The 12,830-nt window shown below is 59.8% G+C and overlaps 1 long non-coding RNA gene across 1 annotated transcript; it reads left to right on the plus strand.

The window, feature by feature from the left end:
* The first annotated feature begins 4,374 nt into the window (after positions 1 to 4,374).
* LOC125922555 (uncharacterized) lies at positions 4,375 to 12,362 on the plus strand. The gene is made up of 4 exons (XR_007457695.1): positions 4,375 to 4,696; positions 7,257 to 7,327; positions 7,530 to 7,706; positions 11,693 to 12,362. It is a non-coding gene; the product is annotated as an uncharacterized LOC125922555 (long non-coding RNA).
* The last annotated feature ends 468 nt before the right edge of the window (positions 12,363 to 12,830 follow it).

Consider the following 12,830-nt stretch of genomic DNA (forward strand, 5'->3'; position numbering starts at 1 on the left):
GTCTGTCGGTCGGGCCCGGGGCTCCGTCCGTGTGTCCCGCGCGGGGCGCGCTGCCTCCGCCGCCGCCTCAGGCGCCCGCCGCGCCCGGCCCGCGCATTTATGGCGACCCCGCCGGCGGCGCCCACGCGCCCACACGCCGCACACACGTGCGCCCGCAGGCGGCCGCGGGGCGCCGCCGCCCTCGTTAGCGCGCGCGCCTAATTGGCTGCGAACGGCCCCGGGCGGAGGAGGCGGGCCCCGCGCGGGACACACGGACGGAGCCCCGGGCCCGACCGACAGACGCGCAGCCCGGAGCCCGAGTGCGGGCCGCGAGCGGCTGTCGCGGTCAGCGGCGCGTCGCCGCGCCTCCGCTCGTCCAGAAACGGTGCGCCTGCCTCCTGGGCGAAGGGGGAGGAGCCGCCCTGGCTTTTAAATAATTGCGGGATCGGTCGGCGGAGGGGCCGCGGAGGCCCCGGGGCGCGCGGGCGGGCGAGCGCGAAGACTCGGCCGGGACATCCCGGCGCGGGACGCGGCGGGCAGGCGGCCTCTCGTCCGGCTCCGGGGCGCGCAGTCCCGGCGCAACCGCGGTCCCCGAGGCCCCGGCGTCCCTCCGCGGCTGGGGCAGGGGGTGGGGTCGTGGCGGGGGGGTGGGGGGTGTCCCCGGAGGCAGACTCTCGGCGTCTTCCGCGCGTCTCCAGCCCCCTCCCTCTCCTTCGGTGGACCTCGGTCCCGCCTCTCCCGGCCGCTCGTCTCGGGGTCGCCTCTCGAGTCTCTGGGTCTCCCTGGCTCAGGGTCTCTGTCCCTCCGGCCCCTCCCGCTCCCGCCCCCTTCGCGTCGTCAAACTAGGGCCCGGCCTCGTGTCCCCGCGAGGGGCGGGGCCGGCGGCCCTTGGGTCGCTCATTAGAAGTGGGATCGAAAATGAGGGAGGCCGGACGGCTCTCCCGCCCCCGCCCCCGGCAAATGGGGACGGAAGAATCGTACAAACGGCAGGCGGCCTACATAAGAATAGATACCCTTCAAGTAAGGGGGCATCGTGCGGCAAACTCCGCCACCCCCGCGCCCGGAGAAACCAGAAGCTCCGCGGGCCGGGGCTGTATTTGCGCGTATTCACCCACAGCTGCCACGTGTGCACCACCGGGCCCTGCGGCCCTCGGAAGGACCGGCCAGCGTCGGCGTCCGAGGGTAAGACCGCTGCTGCCCCTCCGCGGCGCCCTCCCCCCTCCTCCCGCCGCAGAGCCCGCGAGCTCCTCGGCCGTCGCGTCGCCGGTGGGACCCAGGTGGGAGCGGGCGGTGGGAGCGCGCGTGCGAGGGTCTGCAGGGTGTGAGGCTGTGTGTGACGGGCGTGAGTGTGCGCGCGGGCGTGTGCACCAGCGGTGTGCGCGCCACCTCACACTGCGGTCCCCGGAGCCTGCTCCGCGCACAAGGACGGGTCCTTTGCAATTACCGCGGGCAATGATCCTTTGGAAGCAGAAATTAAAAGTTGGGAGAAATAATGGGGGACCAATCGGCTGTAATTTGGGCCCAGCTCGGACATGCTGAGCCTCAGGGAGGCTGGGACTGGGGGGGAGGCAAGGGCTCCCCCCTCCCCTCCCTCCCCTCCCCTCCCCCGCGTGCTGGTCCATCCCGAGATTCTAATCAGACCCACAACACTGTGTCCTTCCTTGCCAGGACTTGATTATTCTTTATCTTTAAATTATAAATCACCTCTGGGGGAAGGAGGGTGGATAATCTCTCATCACAGGGAGGTAATTATTTCCTTCCCGCCCCCACCTTCCTGGTGGGACTCTTAGGCTCTCTCTACCCCTCCCCCAGCTAAGTTTGAATATAGATGTGCACACCCCATTCACACACACACACACACACACACACTCATTCAGCAGCAGGCACCATATACAGTCGCAGATTCATTCATGAGCACCTGGGCACACCATCTCAGGCGCATGACCCACTAATGCACTCGCGTCCCTGCAGCCAGCCTCACCAGTGCCCACCAGCTCTGCACTGGTCTCGGTCCCCTCTTTAACGCTTTCCGTGAGGAGGGCACACAGGGCCTCTGCCTGGCCAGTCCCTGAGCTGCCACTGCTCCCACCACGCCCCCCCCCCCCCGGGCACAGCATGAGGTGCCCTAGGGGCGGGTCCCAACTACAGACCTCTGACCTGGCTCTACCCCCCATGTGCGTGCTCACACTCCATGCCACACAGCACCTGTCCCCTAGCTACTGCAGGTCACCAGGGAGGCACAAACATGGCTGTCACAACCCCCACACCCTGCCGGGTGGGCAGGGTGTGGACGTGGGTCTGCTCTCACCCCCGTTATACACACTGCACACCTGCAGGTGAGGAAGAGAGATGTGAGGCGTCTCGCTACAACGTTCATTCAACACAAACACACGTAAGATGACGTTTTATGTCATGGAGATGCAGTACAATGTATGGTGAGTATCACTAAAGCATAGTAGAGGGAACACAGTATATGAAATATGCTATGTAATAGGCATAATCAAATAACATATTGTAATATACAACCAAGCACATCCACACACTCAGCACAGCAGGAAGTGCTCCCTGCCCAGAGGCGAGGGCTGGCTCAGGGCTGAGTGTTACTGGGACAACAGTGCTGTGAGTGTCCTGGAGTCTGGAGGTGCCAAGACTCCCTCCTTGGTCCTCCTCTCCCTCTCTCTTCCGTGCTGTCAACAGTCTAATGGGAGCTGCAGTGGTCTGAGTAATGAACTGCAAAGTCTGGCCCAGGGGAGCAGGGGGAGGGCAATGGGGTGTGAGGGGAGGCCTCCAGAGCTCCGTAGGCAACCTCGGGTCACGTTCCCATGCGAAGGGGGCTGCTGTGTGAGGACAAGGCTCAGGGAGATCCTAGCATCCTCTCTTGCCCTCCCCCTCCCCCATCTCTTAAGAAATAACCCCGTTCACGGGGATGCACAGCACCCACCCACCCTACTCTCTCAGATACCCGGAACAACCCTCCCCTCCCCCCAACTTCAACTCGGAGCGTCTAGGGCTAGCTATAAAGACGTCCTTTTGCTCCTAATCACAATTGATTGTCAATTAGACCCTCATTTGTGCAATCTTTGCCCATCTGCCATATCGGGTTATCTCCAAGCCACCAGCTTCCCTTGCAGGGCCCCAGGTGGGCACTGACAGGTGAAATCAGTGCCTGAGATAGGGATGCCTCTGCCTACCCGGTGGACAGGAGACACCCCTTCGTTGCTAAGCCTCCACTCACCGCACATCAGTCAGGACCAGATGGGGTCATTGGCAGGCTGGGGTGGGGGGGTGTGCACCAAGACAGTGACTGACACGGAACAAGTGTAGAAATCTGGGGGAGGGACTGGGGCTGAAAGGTTTTAGAAGTGGCCCAGGGAACAGTAGTGGGTGGGGACTGAGGTTATGCAGAAGAGGAAGGGGAGGTGTTGGAGGGAGAGGTACAGGGAGGGCCGAGCTTCCAGCCGTACCCTCTCCCCAACACCAGAGTTTTTGGGACTTTGGGGTGCACAAGAGCAGGTGGGACACCCCACCACTAACATATGTGCCTATGAACCCCCTACTCAGTGTCTCCACCTGTCATTTGTAGGGGGTTGGATTCTATGTGATTTGTATACCTTCCCCTTGGGAGTCGAGTAACAACACAATCACAGCCTTCGTGTACATGGGGGTGGGTGGTCCTCCCTTCTCTTGCTGGAGAAGCTTTATCGGGCAGGATGGAGGGGCAGCAACGTTCAGGGGTCTACAGGGGCACATGGATGGATAACCCCCGCTTTGTACAACGTTTCATGCAAAGCATACCCCCACCCCAGACTGCCCAGGGCCCTCCCAACATCGCTGTGAAATATGCAGGGAAGGCATTATCACCTCCATCTACACATTAGTGTTCTGACTCCTCGAGTCCATGCCGAGTCCCGCTGATGAGCTGGTGTCTCTGAATAGGCCAACCTCCTGTGCGCCTGTGGGGAGGATGCAGGAGGCAGAGGAGGAGGATGAGAACAGGAGGCTTTTAAGCTCCCTCCTCGTGGAGAGGCGAGAGGTAAGAGGATTCTCCACCCCCTCTGCTCCTCCGGGAACAATTTTGCTCACCCCGAGTTTGAAAAACGAGAGGGGAACTTTCTAGTTATTGATTTCTTTATTCATCTTCTTTAAGATATACCTCTCCTGGGGTCTCCTGACTTCTCGAGCAAGGGTACGCCACACTCAACAACAGAGAAGAGATGGAAACACGGGAGTTTGCCTGCGCCCTACGGACCGCGCAGCCGCGGCACCAAGGGCGTCTTCAGACCCACAGACAGAGCCAAAGCACGTCAGCACCACGGACAGCGCACCCGCCGCCGGGCGCGCCCCCCCCCCACCCCGCGCGCTCGAGCGTTCAGCACCGCGGACAGCGCAAAACTGCCACCCACCGCTAAGCTCTCCTCGGTTGTCCACCTGCTGTAACATCTGTGCCCCGAGCTTGGCTCGCTTCCCTGGACTCTAGGATATCCCACCGGAGGACGAGGGCGGCAGGCTGTGTGTGTGGTGTGGCGTCCGGGCACAGTGCGTGCTACCCCCAGCCCATTCACATTGGCCAAGCCAGGGCCAACCAAAGGGTAGGGATTTTTACAAGGTTTTCACTGTCCAGGTTTGAATGCTTCTATTTCTAAGCTGCATGAGTTCAAAGATGAAAAGCACGTAGCACTGGGCCTGGATCATGGCAAGGAGTCAGTCAAACGCAAAGGTGAGGTTTAAACCCTTTAAAACAAAGACAAAATCCTGAATCATCAAAACTGAAAGTGGCTCTCGGGCTGTGCAGTCAAGGGTGCTGTGGGGGGGGGGGGGGGGGGGCAGGGCACCCAACTCCCACATCAGCACTGAGGAGGTGGTGGCCAGCTTCCTCCCTTGGCCACGGAGGACATCCTAGCTCCGGAGAGTTTTCCGACCAGAAGGTAGGGCAGCAGTGGGGATTACCACCTCACACATGGGCAAACTGAGGATGAAGACAACTGATCACATGCTCCAATGTCACCCAGCCGGTACGTGGTGGAACTTTGATGTGGATGCGAGTCCTACTGATGCAAAGTGACATAATCAGCTACCAGATGCCAAAGGGAAGGTAGTCCAGGTGGGGCGCCCCGAGGGGTCCTTGCCACTGCAGGCTCTCTCTAGAATGGCCCTTTTTGCCCTTGGTCTTTCCAGCTGCTTTGCTTGCCTGCCACTGGTCCACCTCACAAGGGCGACAAGGATGTCCAGGTTCAGTCCTGCCCAGAACAGCCACCTTGTGTCCCTGACCTACAGAGTTCTGTTAGTACCCAGGGCTCCAAGCGCAGCCATTCTCGCCATCAGTAATCACCACAGCAGTTTGGGCTTTCTATAGATTTTTTACCCGGGGGAATGCTCTAAGCCTCCCTGTTTGAGGTGGGCGGTCAGAAGACCCCTTGTGAGCAGGGGGTCTGGGGATGCCTTGGGCGTGTGGTGTCAGAGTCTCCCGCTGATGAATGCCCTCACCCCTCACTGCCCTTGCCACAGCCTAGCCCTCCGGTCTGTTCTCCATCATCCTGAAGCACAAATCAAATCACATGCCTCTTCCAGAAACACCTGAAGGCTGCCAGGGTCTAGGGCCGGCCTCTGGGCTCTGCAGCCCGGCATTAAGGACTTCCTCCCTGGACCCTGTAGGCTGTCCTGCACAGTCCCTAAACCTGTGCCCTGTGCCCAGAGCTCCTGAGCCCAGTGGTCAACCTGGCATGTGCCTACATCTGCAGTTCCCTCTTTGAGCAGTGCCCTTGGCCACTTGGCCACGTGCATCATTCCCACTTACCTTAGTGGCAGCACCACCTGGGAGCTGTCTGATTTCCCTGTGTGGAGGCAGACACCTTCCTGAGTGTCCTTCCAAAACCCGAGGTCCACTCTGTCATGTTTTAACACATCACGGGGTCTTTATCTGTTCACATGTGGCTCTGGCTCCAGACTGTGGGCTCCCGGACACTGTGTGTGTCTCACTCAGCTCTGTGTCCCCCATCAAAGTAAAGGCGGAATGCAAAATGCAAAAAGTGACGAGGAAAATCGGAAGGCACGGCGCTGAGGGGTGGGGCAAACACTTCAGCCCACGCTCTCTACTTTCAGCCCCGCCGTGGTCTGACTTCCCAGTCTATCTCTGGCCCCTGTGAGTAGGGAGATGGCCCTGGCTGGGGAGTCAGGGCCCTGGCCGCCTTGGCTCTGTCCTCCACCAACAGATGGGACTGGTGCTGATTAACTTTCTCTTTGGTGTAGTGGATGAAGGTGGTGTCCCCCACCAGACCCCTGACCAGATCCCCACTCAGATCCCTGCGTAGATCTTTTTCCAGATCCTTGTCCAGATCTCTGCCCAGATTCCCACCTGGATCCCTGCCCTTGCTGCTGGGAGTGTAAGGAGTTCCAGCTCAGACCCATGAGCTACTCAGAACTGTCCTTGGCTGATAAGAGACTCATTCCTAGAGACACCTGGGGGGACACTGTCCCTCCTTCAAGGCTAGACAGCTGTCGGGATTTACACTCCAGGGCTCCCTGCAGATCAGGCCGAGACGAGACTTCTCCAGAAGGCATCCTTGCTGTGTTCTGTCCCTGCCTTTCCTACGCTGCCTCCTGGATTTCTCCTGCCTCAGTAAATCCCAGGTGCCCGAATCCATGCTTCCCGGGCTCTGCTTGGGTCTCACCAGGGGTGACAGGTTGGGATGGCATGGAGACCGACATGGGAAGTCCCTGCCCAGGGAAGGAATTGTTACCCCTGCTGTGCTGTGTGTCTCAGTGCACAGCTTACTTCTGGACCCAAGATGCGTCTGTGCACATGGGCGCCTCACAGTAATGGTTCTTGCCCCTCCCCCCTGCCCCCAGCCCCATCCAATGGGAAAAACTCTAATTAAATCAGAAATATTACAGACTGGATAATTTTTAAAAGTTCATTTTTTTTTATTTTGAGAGAGAGACAGAGAGAGAGAGAGAGAGAGAGAGAGAGAATCCCAAGCAGGCTCTGCACTGTCAGCACAGAGCCTGACATGGGGCTCGAAATCACAAACCGTGAGATCATGACCTGAGCCAAAATCGAGAGTCAGACACTTAAGCGACTGAGCCAGGTGCCCCTGGATAATTTAACCAGTTTTTCTTTCCCTTCATCCCCTTACTAGGTTACAGCCTTTCAATGGGGAAAGTATACCTCCCACCCACTGAAATTATACTTTGGCCACATGACCCACAGTGGGCAGAAGGGACCAGGAGCCTGCTCTGAGCTCAGGCTTTAAGAGCATCTGTGCTTCCGCCCCTTGCAGCATCCACTGTCCTCTGTGAAGAGATCATGCTCTGGACACTGTTGTTCCCTCAGCTGGGACCAGGAATCAAGGTCTGGAGCCCACCCAAACCCCACCTGATGAGCCCAGTGGGGGGGGGGGCACCCAATGGCAGCTGATCATGGTCCACAGGCAGGAAATGGGGATAACGGCTGTGGGCCACCGAGAGCTTTGGGGCTGTTTGTTACACGGCGGTGTTGTAGCAGAAACCGGACTGATACAAGTGGGGCCCTTAACCCACCCATGGCACCCTAGAGTGGAGAAGATGTGGCCTGAGGAGTACCTGCCCACTTGTCTGCTCAGTTCCCATCTCGCCTGGCTTACCTGCCTCAGTTTCTGTGACCAGACCTCCATATGTCCACCAGCTGACCTATCCACTGCTCGCCTATCCCACGAGCACGGGGCGACATCTCTCCAGTCACCCAGACCCAGGTACCAGTGTTTCTCCCCCCTCCCCACATCCTATGGGGGGCTCATTCCTTCACCCACCATGCATTGGGCTACTCTCCATGCCACACCTCTGACAGGGTGAGTCCGGTGGTGGGCATGGGGGTGGAAATGGGCAAGGTAGGCAGGTCCGCCTCAAGGAGGGTAGGCAGTTATCCAGTTACCGTGGAGAGCGGGCTGCCACCAGCGGTCCTTCAATTTCCACCTGATAGGCCTTGAGAGGGGGCGGGAGGTCGTGAGGGTGGGTGGGAAGGTCAGGCACTTCCCTGGTCAGGAAGAGTGGACAGTGTCCTGGGAGCCGGGTCGTCCAGGGAGGAAGAAGGGAGAGGGCACCGGGAACTGGGGTGCGAGGAGAGGGCCAGGCAAGGTAAACAGAAAGAGTTCAATAAATGCATGCAGTGAAACTTCCTGCCCAGCACGTATATGCCACAGTCACCCCCGCAGGACGCACTGGGGTCGGGAGGGCATGTGGTGGGGGCAGTCACGCCGCGTAATGAGCTTAATTGAGGTTAATGCCTCTTGCACGGCTCCCTGATTATTAAATTATTATCACATGCGTGAATCCTAATTAGAAGTTTGAGTAACACTCCAAGGGAAGCCTCCGAGGAGCGATTCTGGAGCTCCGCTGCCCCGGCGCCCTCCCCGCTCCAGGGGGTGCTCCCCCCCCACCCCGCAGGGGGAGTCAGGGAGGGGCGAGTAGGGTGAGGGCGGGGTGAGCACGCCCCGAGGTGGGGTGTTGAGCGCGCTCCCGGTGCCGGTGAGCCGCTGAACTGCGTGGGACCCGGGTGGGGAGGATTGGGGGGAGACTCAGGCACGCCCCAACTGCTCCCCCCCCACCGAACCCCGCCCCTTGGGGGTCTTTTGCGTGGGGGAGGGGCCCTGCGGCCTGCCTGCGGGCGGTTCCCCTCCTCCCCCAGGCGAGGTGGGGGGGGGTTTGCGGGGGGGGGGGGGGGGGGGGCGATGGGCGGGAGGGGCTCGCGGTTCCACTTTCCCTCTTCTCCGGAGGCCCCCCTCGCCGACGCCGTTTGTCAGTGGGCACCCCAGGCCCCCTCTCCAAGGTCACTCCACGGGGTCCTGGCTCCTCGTGGGCACCCCGCGCATTCCGAGCCCCCGGACCTAACCCGGCCCCCGGGAGGCCCTCAGTGAGTGCACGCGCCGGTGGACGGTGTGCGCGCTCCACACGCATGTGCCCGTGTGTTCATGCGCACGTGTGGCCCTGCATGAGTCTGTTCCGTGGGGGTGTGTGTGGGGGGGGTGTCCACGTGACTCCGCGTGCGTGTGCCCGCTCGTGTGTGGGTCTGTGCGCCGCGTGTGCCCGGCGAGGGGCTGACTCTGTGGCCTGAGCGCCCTGTGCCCGCGGGTGGGTCTCGGGGGTCGCCGGGGCGCAGCCCGGGGTGGGGGCCACGCTGCCGGCAAAGTCAGGGCTTTGGGATCCGGGCCGAGCTGCAGCGCGCGTGGATCTTCTCCACAGCCTCCCCGGCGCTGGACGGTCTCCGGGAAAGAGGGGTGGGGGTGGGGGGCTGCGGTGCGAGTGCAGGGTCCCCAGGGAGAGAGACAAATCAGTCGTTCCTCCCCTCCCCTTGAGAGCGGACTCGCCCCCTCCCCCCCCGCCTTTCCCCCTCCACTTCTCTATTTATTTTCCTCTCTGTTGCTGAAACATATTGAAGGGGAGAAAAAGGAACATTAAGATCCACTGTGAGCCGTGCGGCGGTTTAACGATTTCAAATGAGCCCCGGCTTGGGTGAGGCCCTGACAATTCCCCGTCAGGATGGCAGATGACGGCTAAAATTACCCGGAATCAATATTCTCACCGGGTGTCCCGGGCTGATAAGCGCGGCCAAGACAATGTTGACTATTAAAGTCGACAGCTTGAGATATTACACTATTAGTTATGCTATTTTTAATAATCTATAATATTTGGGCTATAATTAATTAATTATACGGGTCAGATAATATCTAGGGCTGGAATGAGGTCTGAAGGACCTATTACCGCGGTAATGAGAAAAGAGAAATCTAATCTGGGGACAGGTGCTAGGAGGGCCGGGCGGGCCTGGGACGCGTGCCTGTCCTGCTGGCCTTGCCCCCCGCCAGCCGGCTCCCTCAGAACCAGGGGTCCTCGGGGTCACGCGCAGTGGGGCTGTTGGAGGATGGGGTCTCTGACCCCAGGGCCCAGCAGCTGAGGGGTGTTTGCCCGTCCTGCTGGAGGCGGGCACCCTGGTCCCCGGCCCCCCCCCACCTGCCTTCCCATCTTTCTCTGCAGTGAGGGCCCCCCGCTTCCCGACACCCAGGGCGTGCATGCCAAGGCTCACCTCACCCGCTCCAGCGTCTTCCAGACGACGCACAGAGAACAAAACCCAAACCCGTGGCCTCGGTCACAGAGGCTCGGCCCGCGTCCCCCTCCTCGCTGGGCTCGGCACACCCCCGTCAGGCCGCCGGCCGCTGCTGGGCCCCGAGCCGAGCTCGCCACGGCCTCCGCACCGGAGGTCGCCTGGTTCCGACCGCCCGGCTTCGCACTCCTTTCTGCTCCGGCAGCACCCCCTAAAGGCCCCGGCTCAGCTCTTCCCCGAGACCGCCCAAAGGGCTTGATGTATTTGTTTGCTGGCGGAACGGAGGTATGACAGACACCGGTTCTGCTGCTCCGGAGGGGAGTGACCTTCGGGGAAAAGCCAAGACAGAGGCAGTCGCCTGGAGTGAGCTCCAGCAGGGTGACGGCAGGCCCCGTGCCTGGGTGCGTCCCCCACAGCAGCTGCTGGCCGATGTGCTGCTTCTCCTTGGCCTTCTGGTGCTGCGGGGAGCCTTGCTCTGGGCGGTCAGCCCTGGGGGACACGGCCCTCCCCCACCGGGCTGCTCCACTAAAACCACAGAGTGAGCTGGTTCTCGGGCGTCGGGCCCTGAGAGGGTGGCCCCGGGAGGCGTGCGGCTGGGTGCCCACACGTGTCCCAGAAACAGGGTCAGGCTGTGGCTCGGAGCCCGGTGTTCTCTGTCCAGCGGCCTCGGACCCACAAGGAGTCTGGGTACCTTGGCCCTCCGTGAACTTCCTGACCTCTGCAGGGCTGTTGCCTTTGCAAGTCGGTGTCTCCCCTTTGCGGTCAGTTGGCCCCTCGGCTCTGCCCAGATGGCCCCGCTCCTGTCCCCCACCGGCCGCCCACTTTACTGGGCACGGGCGGAGGCCGCACCGTTTGCGGGACATTCAAAGGTCCCGCCTCCCCAGAGCCACACAGCCTCAGGGCCTGGTGAGCACGGGAGCTCAGGCTGCACTTGGCATAGGCCAGCCGGGGTGGCAGGGGGCAGGAGCCCTGGCGTGGGGGCTGTGGCCCCGGCCGTGGGAGGGATGCCACGTGGGCTCCCTGCGGACCCAGACCCGCCCCGCCGGGGGCCCGGGAAGGATCCTGCTGCCCCCGTGTTCTTTTCTGCTGACAAAAGTAAGCCGCGCTCCTGGAGAAGGCGCAGGGAGCCAGAGCATGTTCCGGAATCCGCAGCACAGCAGGACCTCGGCGTGCATCCTGCCGCTTCCCTTTTACCGTGTTTCCTGCTCTTTGAAGACGTGCTCGTGGGCGCTGCGCGTGCAGCTTTGGTCTCGGCTGCCCGCCCCCACTTCACACACCGTCCCTACTTGCCGTGGCTGCTCACCTCGAGGGGCCCGGGCTGGCCACCCCTCAGTTAGCTTCCTGCTACTCTAAACACGTGGCTGCGTGGACCCGTGTTTGGACTTTCCTCCCCTCTTTAGGGGAAAACAGACGTGAGTCCCTGGGTTCACGGGCAGGAGCGACTCAACGAGCCGGGACACACATCGTTTCGAGCCAACCCTTCCACACACACAGGGGGCAAACCCGCTCGCCGGAATGTGCTGGTGAGGATGCCAGTTTTCCTTGATGAAATGCTGGTCGTGGTGTGTTTAATGGCCTTTGTCCCTTTCCCATTCGTCCAAGTGTTGGGGTTGTTGTAATAGATTAAAAAACCCTTTATTATAGACTATGCCGAGTATACACAGAAGCGCAGAGAAGAGCCGGAGGCACCCAGCGCTCGCGCCCAGCAGGCGTCACGAGACCCCACTTCTCTCTCTGGGACGTTTTAAAGCGCATCTCCGCACACCAAGTGTCTTCGCCTGTAACCATTTCAGTCGATGAAAGGAGATGAAGCGCGTACAGGTTGGAAAGGAAAAACTCAAACCGCCCCTGCCCTGTGCAGACCTAGGAGCCGTTCCCAGGGCCACCTGGGGAGGTCAGATGACCTACAAAAGGTTGAATTCCTATGTACCAGCAATCGATCACTTGAGGCTAATATTAATTAATTTTTTTTTTTTTTTACAGTATCTCCAGGTTCAGGAAGTTCCTTCCTAATCCCGGTTTTCTGAGAGTTTTTATCACGAACAGATGATTTTATCAAGTGTTTTCTCTGCATCTCCTGAGTGTCCTGTGGTTTCCTTTCATCTGTTAGTGTGGCGGGCAGGGCGGGCAGTGACGCAATGCCAGGCCCCTCTTGCATTGTGGGAAGGAATGGTGCTCGGTCGTGATGTTTTTATTCTTTCTGTATGTTGCCGGATTCGATCTGCTAACATTTTATTGAAGATTTTGCATAGATGTTCATGGTTCGGTAGCTTCTTATCTTGTCCTATCTTTGTCTCTTGTTGGAGTTAGAGAACGCTGGCCTCATAAAATGGGAAAATATTATCTCCTCTGTTTTATTAAAACATTTTAAAAACCTTTTTTTAAGTTTATTTTTGAGAGAGAGCGCGAGTGGGGGAGGGGTAGGGAGGGAGAGAGAGAGAGAATCCCAAGCAGGCTCTGCGCTGTCAGCACAGAGCCTGATGTGGGGCTCGAATTCACAAACCAAATCACGACCTGAGCCGAAATCAAGAGTCGGAGGCTTAACCTACTGAGCCACCCAGGTGTCCCCCCCCCCCGATTTTTTAAATGTTTATTTATTTATTTATTAAAAAAATTTTTTTAACGTTTATTTAGAGAGAGACAGAGTATGAACGGGGTAGGGTCAGAGAGAGAGTCAGAATCTGAAACAGGCGCCAGGCTCTGAGCAGTCAGCACAGACCCCAACGCAGGGCTCGAACTCACAGACCACGAGATCATGACCTGAGCCGAAGTCGGCCGCTTA

Source organism: Panthera uncia, chromosome B1 (genome assembly GCF_023721935.1).
Source record: "Panthera uncia isolate 11264 chromosome B1, Puncia_PCG_1.0, whole genome shotgun sequence".
Lineage (NCBI taxonomy): Eukaryota > Metazoa > Chordata > Mammalia > Carnivora > Felidae > Panthera > Panthera uncia.